The sequence below is a fragment of the Myiozetetes cayanensis genome, unplaced genomic scaffold (genome assembly GCF_022539395.1).
Source record: "Myiozetetes cayanensis isolate MyiCay16 unplaced genomic scaffold, myiCay2020 scf1, whole genome shotgun sequence".
NCBI classification, from domain to species: Eukaryota; Metazoa; Chordata; class Aves; order Passeriformes; family Tyrannidae; genus Myiozetetes; species Myiozetetes cayanensis.
Genome location: NW_026086604.1, coordinates 118,799,400 through 118,808,271, shown reverse-complemented (window position 1 = coordinate 118,808,271; position 8,872 = coordinate 118,799,400). Strand labels below are relative to the sequence as shown.

At 40.1% G+C, this 8,872-nt stretch overlaps 1 long non-coding RNA gene across 1 annotated transcript in view; it reads left to right on the top strand.

Annotated features, from left to right (window-relative positions):
- Positions 1-2,263: 2,263 nt before the first annotated feature.
- LOC126647470 (uncharacterized) overlaps positions 2,264-8,872 on the top strand; it is a 37,465-nt gene continuing 30,856 nt past the window's right edge. The window contains exon 1 of the long non-coding RNA XR_007630613.1: positions 2,264-2,335. This is a non-coding gene — a long non-coding RNA (uncharacterized LOC126647470). The remainder of the gene's footprint in view (positions 2,336-8,872) is intronic.

Here is an 8,872-nt window from a genome sequence, read left to right as displayed (position 1 = left end):
GGAGGCAGGCAGAGTGTATGGGCCTGTTCTGACAGGGCTACAGCCAGAGCAGGTTTTAGCTCCTTAAGGACGGTGTGACTTTGCACTCTTGTTCACTTATAAATTATATTACAATTTGTTTTCACTGGAAGTGTGAAAACAGGGTATGTTCTTAGGAATGGCAATAGAGACTTAATAGAATGAACTACAGAGATTTTAAAAGAGGACAGAACTACTAAAAAGTAACTCCAAATTCCCAGATTTGTTATTGGTTTGGGTTTCCTATTGCAGATCTAGTATGAGTATCTAACATGTTTAACTGCAAGAGGATACTCCAATTGTGTGAGATTCTGAGCAGGGGTACTGGTTAATGCCGCTCCCAGAATTCCAGCCCACTGCTTAGGAGTTGAACCTTATTTCTTAATTTTCCACAACATACTTTGAAACCTCCAACAAAGCTGGTTTTCCTGGCATGCTGCTTGATTAAAATACAACAGCAGATATATAAAACATATCAATGTATGGCATGTGTAAAAAAATAAAAAGGGTAGTGTGTGTGTATAGATGTATATATATGTAAAATTTGTGACATAAGTAAAAGACAGGAGTCTGTAAACTGCAGTCCCATGTTCTGAGCATGCTGTCCATTTTGACCAAAACTTGATCTTTATTTCTTTAAGTGTAGCTTAATAAATCCACTTCACTAATATATGTACATTAATCTGATCAGGTATTTCCAGACCTCCTCTCTCCAGTGGGAGCTGAATGCAAACTGCAAACTAGGGCTTCCCTCTTCTTTTCAAGTCATGTAGTCACAGCACAGAGAACAGGACAATGTTGATGGTATTCCATAAAGAGCAAAATACACTGAAGTTCAGCTTTCTTTTTTTTTTTTACTTTATACCTTAACTACTAAGTAACAAGATGAGCGAAATGGTGCAGCTAGTGCTGATCAGCAAACGCTTCTTAAAGGTCAGGAAATGTCATCTCATTCTTCTCCACTGTCAGTCACAAAGGCTGGGTCGCTACTGTGTGTGTGTGAGAGAAAGATAGAGAGGCTTAGTTTGGGAGAAAGAAATTCTGAAGACTTTTATTTTCTCTTTGAGGAGATCTGTATCATCACCCATTCATGTGTTTCAGCCAATACTGCGGAAAGCTGGGTTGATTATAAATGTAAATTGTTGAAGGTCAAAGTCTTGATGTTCTAGGAAGCTCTTAGCAATTACTCGGCCATAAACCATCACAAAGGTCTCCGGTCAGGATTGCCTTTGTGAGTGTTACTGTACTGCAGTGCCATCAAACCCTCATTTAAATTCAGTCTTAAATGAAAAGAGAAAGAGTTTAATTATGGCATCTTAGTGCAGAGGGGCATTAATTAATTTTTAAGTGTGCTAGGTGTAATAGGATAATTGCAGGAGAGGGCTCTGCGGGGTCGGGCGTGATGGATACTTACTCTCAGGGAGTGTGGAGCAGCATTTGGGAGTGAGAGGACAGCAAAAAGCTGCTTTAGGAGTGATCAGTGCTCTTAGTGATTTTTGCCAGAGATGGACTAGAGCCAGACCCGGTGGCTGGATAAGCTGGTGCTGACAGCCCAAAGCAGCACACAATTGCTCCTCTTCGAAAGCCTCTTGCAAAGTATACATTGTTTTGCCTGTTGTTTACGTCTCATTGGTGTAATCTCTGACGCAGGTTCACAATTTTATCACACCCAGGAGTACAATTGTCAGAGGCAGTCAGTCAGACTTGCTGAAAAATAGAGGGGTTCAGACCAGCTCTTTCTTTGGCTGAGACCGCTGGCAGATGCTGAAGGGGAAAGGTTGTCCTGCTGATAGACACTATGGAATAATATTCCTAGAGGGGAAGTTGCCTTCTAATCCAGTGCAATTATTCTTTGGCTTACTCACTAAAAAATTTATTTATTTATTTATTTATTTATTTATTTATCTCTCATCTATATTTTAGCATGCCAAATATTACTCAAAGACTTCTGCTTTTCTGTGAAAATGGTGTCTTTGGGGAATCCTTTAAAGATATTTAGCCTTTATGGTATCTTCTGGCAGCATCTCCCACAAGATGATCTCATGGGAAACATTCCAACACTCCCATAGAATACATTGGTTTTTATTAGTTTATTTGTACATCCCTATGTTTATGTTTCCAGTGAGGTTAAAGGACTGATTTCATGGCATTTGCTGTTTTCACACATCTCTTGTCTATACACTCATTAATTATTATTTTAATATTTTAATGTCTCCAACTCTTTGTTACAGGCTTCTGTGCTCCTAAATATTTGTTCTTATGGGATGGATTCGCTTCTGACTGCATTTCTTTTGTGGATGGGAGTGCCATAGAGAAGGTCAGTTTCCTAAGGCAATTTCAGTAATGGTGAATGTGTTAATTACCATATGCTTTATCGTTGGCTTCCTTGTTTTCTTTTCGTTGCCATTGTTTGTTTTCATTACATTTTTACTGAGCTGTTGCAGTGACCTCCTGGCCATGTCCTTTAGAAACCCTATTTACATATCAGATCAGAAGGGAATGCTGGGTAAGGGAGATCCAACCATACAGTTGTGATTGGACTGCATATTTGTATAAAACAAATATTTAAGTACAGTTTGCAATTTCTGAGCTTTGCAGTAACACAGCTAATGTCAGATGCTTATTAAGTTGAAAATCCAGTTATTTAACCAGACTGCAATGAACTAGAAGAAGAGAAGAAGATACAGAAGAATATTCCATTTCAGGCTGGAACAGGACTTTGCAAAATCTGCAGCACCATGATACTAGTGGGGGTTTTAATTTTTCATTATTTTTTTTTCTTTTGCTGTTTGGTTCTTTGCTGCTTCTACTTATCAAAAGCAATGAGAAAAGAGTGTAAGAAGCTGAATTGTACTGCTAATTCTGTGGTTATTTCTGATTACATTGCTTTCCTGTCCTTTGATTTATGAGGAAGGGGAAGCATAAATGAATGACTAAAGGATTCAGCTGCATAACTCCCTTTAATTTCTGTGGCTGCTATCTTTTTGAACACTGCAACAGCCTTTAAACATCCCTACTGGTGCCCACAGTGTGCTGAATAAGATAGGAAATGTTGTCTGGTTCAGCTCTGAAGAGTCTGCAGTCTGAGACAGCAGCAGAGTGATACTGTGAGAAAAAAACTACTCTATAGATTTTTTAGATTAGTTTTCAATGATCAACAATGCTATTTACTCCCTTTATGTGGAACTTGTCAAAAGAGTGAGTTGTTGTGCATACAGTGGCATAGAGTGGGCATACAGTGGTTGAAGACTAGTGGGAAAGGGTCAGCTGCATGTGTGGGAGACAGAAAAAAAATCACTAGGAGATTGTGACCTTGTTGCTGATGTCATTATTCTGCTGCTGTCGCGTGGTGGCAATGCTGTGACCTCATGAAGCTGTAACTCAGTAGACTTGGGCTTCTGCTACATACTACCATGAATCTTAAAACCAATCATTTAATACTCCTGTCCCAGTCCTCTCTGGAGATATCTCTGGTTCCCTAACTCAGTGGTGAATTTGCTAAACTGCTGTGGAATGCTCAGGCAGTAAGCCAATCAGGGGTATATGAAGCAGCACAAGCAAGCGAGAAGAATTCTGGGAGATGTTAATGTGTTTTAGTCGTAGAACATGAGATTTTATTTGGGTGGAAGAACAGTCCCTTCTGCCTCTTCCAATAAGTAAGGGGAAAAGCACATAAAGAATATGGTAAAATAGCAGCAAATCCCTGTAGAAAAGGCAGATGGTGCTCACTGTGGAGTGGTGAATGACTCCCCTTGCTGATGCTGGGAAGCCGCAGCCCCACTCACCTGTATAGAGGACTCTCTCTTTGTCCTGTAGGGAAAGTCTTGGCTCATTTTGCATGCTGTTAGGCTAAACATGCATAAACATGGAGCTACACATCTACAACAGTTGAGTACTGGGCTCTCCCAGGATGCGTGAATGGAAAAGCTCTCAGGGATTCTTGGGTCCAGTCCATAAATGCTCTCAGAGGCCACATCACAGAAGGCTTTGAGAAAGGTCTTGTTTTCCAGCCAATGAAGATGCTTGCCCCTGTGACTCTCTCTGCAATGACTGTTGCAGAATTACAGCCTGCTGATGGAGCTATCTAGCATTTCAAGACCAACTTCAGGAAGCTTAACACTGCACTCTTATATTTAGATGGAGCACATCCCAGTTCAGGATGCTCTGTAAAGATCATGCTATTTCCAATTTAGTTTTTGAAGTATCTTTCTCTTTTTTCCTATCTTTTTCTCTGTATCTTGAAAATATTGTATTTAGTTTACCACTGCAGGCTGCTGCCTGCTTTCATTTTACCTTGCTTTGGCTCCTTCCCTTAGAGATGGTGAGAAGGAAGTACACATCGTATTTAGTCCTTGCCCATTAGTGTCATTTATTTACTTGCTGATGAATTACGCTGGCATTTACCCCTCGAGAAAACCTGCCCATGCTACCGCAAGGCAGACTATGGACATTACCTGCCTCGATGTGTCCACAGGCCCAATTGTCTGCATCTGGAGAAGGCAGAAATTAAATGAAATCACAAAAGAAAGCCAGGAGGAGAAAGTAGGAGAAGTAGATATATTTTTGTGCCATAATATTTCTGCATCTGTTTGCATGGCAGAGCACAAAAGGTGAAATTGTAAGAACTTCTTTTCTAAGACCCCTACCAGAGATTTTCACCCTTCATCCCATGTGCATCTTTTTCCCGGTTGTAGCAAGCAGAAAGAATGGATCAACAAGCCATGCTGTTTGATTTTTCACTATTTCTAGCAAGGCCATTCTTCATGGTTTCAGTGAATGTGAAGTGCAATGTAATATCTGTGGCCTTGTGGATTAACTCTCTTTCATCTGTGCTGTGTAATTTGACAGAGAAAAGGTGTATTTTTATAACTATTAGTTATACACCATGTCTAAGGAATTATAGTGTCAGAATCCATTAACCACTATGCAGAAAAGAATGGATATCATTGAGACCTCTTTTGAGTATTTTTTAACTATTTCCAGCTGGAACACTGGGGAAAGTACTATTTAACACGTATTTTCTTGCTAGGTATAGAAGCCATTTATAAATTGCCTTTAATTTCTGATCTTTGATAAACTACGGAAAGCTGTGTGCTGATTGCTGTCTGCAAAAGAAAAAGGTAGACCAAATTGCTTTTCTGTCATCAAGACTGGGCATCTCCTTTGTTTAGATCCACATCAGAGGGCACTGTTTGGACTCCCACATAGCTGGTGGTTTCTGCTTTTCTCCTGCACTCCAGTCCACAGGTTGCAGGAGGGGGTCAGAGGCAGAAGATGGCCTCATGACAGCAGCCCATTCACTCTAGTATGGCTAAGTCCCTGCATCAGTGTAACACTTAAATGTTTTAATATTAAACACCTAATCTTAATTTCTATTGCCTCTAAAAGGTACTGTTAACTTCTTACGTTCAACCTTAAATAACATCTGCTCTTTATGTCATTTCACACTACCCACAACTTATCTGGTAAGTTTGTAAGCTGTATCTGTGGGATAGACCCCACTGTGGGTTTTCAGGACAGGAGCGAAGTAATTGCAGAGCTTGCCTGAGTTTAGGCAAGAAAGTCAGGGCAAAGCTAGGACCTCCTGACCTGTGCTGTTGGTTCAGTGCTATTGCTTGTAATGTGAGCCATTTTTCCTTTGGTGAGCCTGAACTGAGTTAATGTTTATGTTTATTCTACTGTCGTACAACTAAATTCACTCATTTGACAACTTTCATTGTGCGCCAAGTTATTGTTGTATTTCAGCTTTTGAAATTTATCTGTTTCTGCTGTACATTTGATAACTGTATGGAAGACAGAGAGTCTTTGCATTTTCCTTTGGAAACAGTGGCTCAGTTTGCTGGAAGGAATATGCATCATGAAATCAGATGTTTCTAATTGCTTCTTGTTTCAGGAGTTGCTATTGAACACTGAAAATCATCCTTAATGCATGAGTAAGCCTGGTGAACAGATAGATTTAAAAAACATTGACTCAAAATAAATTTCTCTTGGAAGCAGAATAATTGTTGACTAATTCTCGTGGGAGAGATATGTGAATTTCTTGCAGACTTTTTTGAACAATAGGACTTGAAAGAGGCTCGGTGAAAAGAAACAAAAATGCCCTTAATCTTGTAGTATTAGTATTGTTGATTGCCTTTTGCAATTAGGGCATCTTCCTCATAGTAACAAAATTTCATACAGTCCTCAGGGAGAGAGGTATCTTCCAAAAAATGCCTGTAAGGGAAAAATAATTGTCTTGTCACCATCTGGAGCATATATAACCCATAATTCCTCAACTGACATCACAGTTCCTGAGGCGTTTTCTCTGGAAAGAAGAGGAAAACAAATGTTCTAAGGCAAAGGAATATTGAAATTAACCATTAGTCGGAACTAATATTTGTGGGTAAAGATTTATTGCTCATAAAGGTGAGGTTTTGCAAGGGGAAAACTGTTCTTTAATTACAGGTTGGAGTACAGCCTGTGTGCTTCTATCTCAGTGTCCCTTCTGAGATGTGGCAACAGGTAGCACCCAGCAGCTGAGGCAGCACCTCTTCCTGTGGCTGCTGGTTCCTGCCCAGCAGCTGGCAGAAAACACCCAAAAGTAAAAACCTGTGAAGGAGGGGGGGAGGGGGAGGGAATAGGGCTTGGGAAAAGGGGGCAGGTCAGAGGACTCAAAAGTATTGCAGTATTTGCATCCGGATTTGTAAGACTGTCAGTTAGAGCAGCATCCAGTAATTTTGGGTGCACTCAGTTTTAGTTGCTCGATCTGAAACGCTTTACTGGCACCCAGAAAAATGTGGACCCTCAAAATTATCGGATGTTCAAAAATTTTTGTCATCCCGGTTTTCGTAAAGTAACGAAGTCAGTGATTGTCTGTCAAGGAGAGCGTGGAGGCACTGGGAGCATGGAAAGCACGGGAGATTTGGTTGTGCGCAGCTGGGACAGCCTCACTGTGGGGGGAGCCTTTGCTGCAGGATGGCAGGGACTCACGCTGAGTTGGGGTCTGGGAACTTCTAGGCTGGAGCTATATAAGGCCAGAGTGGTTAATAACCAAGGTTAATAACCACACTCCCGGACTAGTAAGTGCACGTGTCACTCTGAGCTTCCTTTTAAATAGAAAATGAAAAATAGCTAATTAAATCCTGCTTCTAATGTTGTTTGAATTCTAAACCAAACTTATTTCTGATGGGTATTTTTCATTAATACTACATCACAAAATGCGATTTAAACAACCTTTATAGCCCAACCGATCCATTTTGCTTATTATCATAATGGGAACATACAGGCAGTATAAATATGTAAGTTAAAATTAACTTGTATTTTTCTCTACCCCCCCCCCACCCCTTACTGAATCCAGTTAAAAACATGAAACTAAGTCTGTTGTAACCCCGTTATCCTTCGTGCCAGTGCCATCTGAGGGTTAGAAGATAATGAACATTATTCCTAACAAGACTACTTAAAATATTTTTCCATAAGCTAGGGCTTGCGTCTATCTTGCATCTGCCTAACTCATTTCCTTTGATGTCTTAGATTTAAACCAAAGGTTTTGTAATGAGAGGTTTCAGGGAGTTAGTTATGCAGACCTTAGCAGCCAGCCCCAGCAGTCAGCGTGAGACAAATCGTATATCAAAAGTGACTGTCGTCATCCCAAGAAATATGCAGACACGTAAGCAATGTGAAAACAACCCAGCAAAAAAAAGCTTCAAATGCTTTTGATGTTTAAAGCAGCCTTTAGAGATAGGGATTCTTTTTTTTTGCTCCTTTTTTTTTTTTTTCCATGCACAGTCAGATTTTTGGAGCTAAAATCAATTTTTAATTTCTGAAGTGCTGTTTTAGTTCTTGTGCCCGTATATGGAGAAAAAGATTGTCAATAAGAAGTGTTTGAAAGGGGGTACATGACAAACAACCTGCTGTGAAGACAGACAACACTAGTCTATATAGAATTTGCAGTTAAACTTCGCCAATAAAATAGCAGTGTGTCTAGCTTTTGTGGCCTACAAACAAGACAGTTTGCATGATTGTAGAGCTTCATTATGGGGAAAAATACTAGAGGAGTGATTAAAATGTGATCATAAGAACAATCTTCAGGTATTTATGTACTTAATGGTTTGGGCTTGCTTTTTTTTTTACCACAGCTGCCCCAGCTGGGTCCAGCAGATGATGTGTTTGAAGGAACTGGTTGCAAGGAGCTTTATCTGAGTATACTTGCATCTCCTAGAGAGCTTGACAAACATTTAGTAACACAGATCTCTGTGAAACTGTTGTTACTCAACAACATTACAAATTGAGGTAAATTAGATATATCCTGTTTGTAAAGCTTTTTCTAAATCTTTTTTATGTGTTCAGTTTTTAAACAGAAACATTGGAAGACAAGTTTTATGGAAAGCTGAGGATGTCTTTGTTCCAGTGAAATTTTGGTCATGGTTCAATTTATGACAGTCAGTTCTCCCAGAATGAGAATTTGTTTAATTATATGCTGTGAGCTGTCACAGCTACGGGCTGAAGCCTGTGTGATGCCTTTCCTAAAAGCTGCCATTACGGTCTTTTTCATGTCTTAGATTTAAACCAAAGGACTTGTAATGAGTGGTCTTGGTGATTTAGTTATGAAGACCTTAGCAGCCAGTCCCAGCAGCTCTGAGCTCCAAACCCAGGATAAGTAGCGATGCCATATCCCGCATGTGTGAGTAGTCAGAGATTAATGCTTGCAAGGGACAAGGTGTTTTGCAGCTCGTAGCAGTTCTTTTATATTAACTCTGGCTTTTGTGCCAGACTCTGCAACCCATGCACTCCCAGGTGACTGTAAATTCTGTTGATTGATGTGAGCATCTTTGTGACCCAGTGGCAGTGCCACGGTTGTTGCACAGTGGCTGTTGTC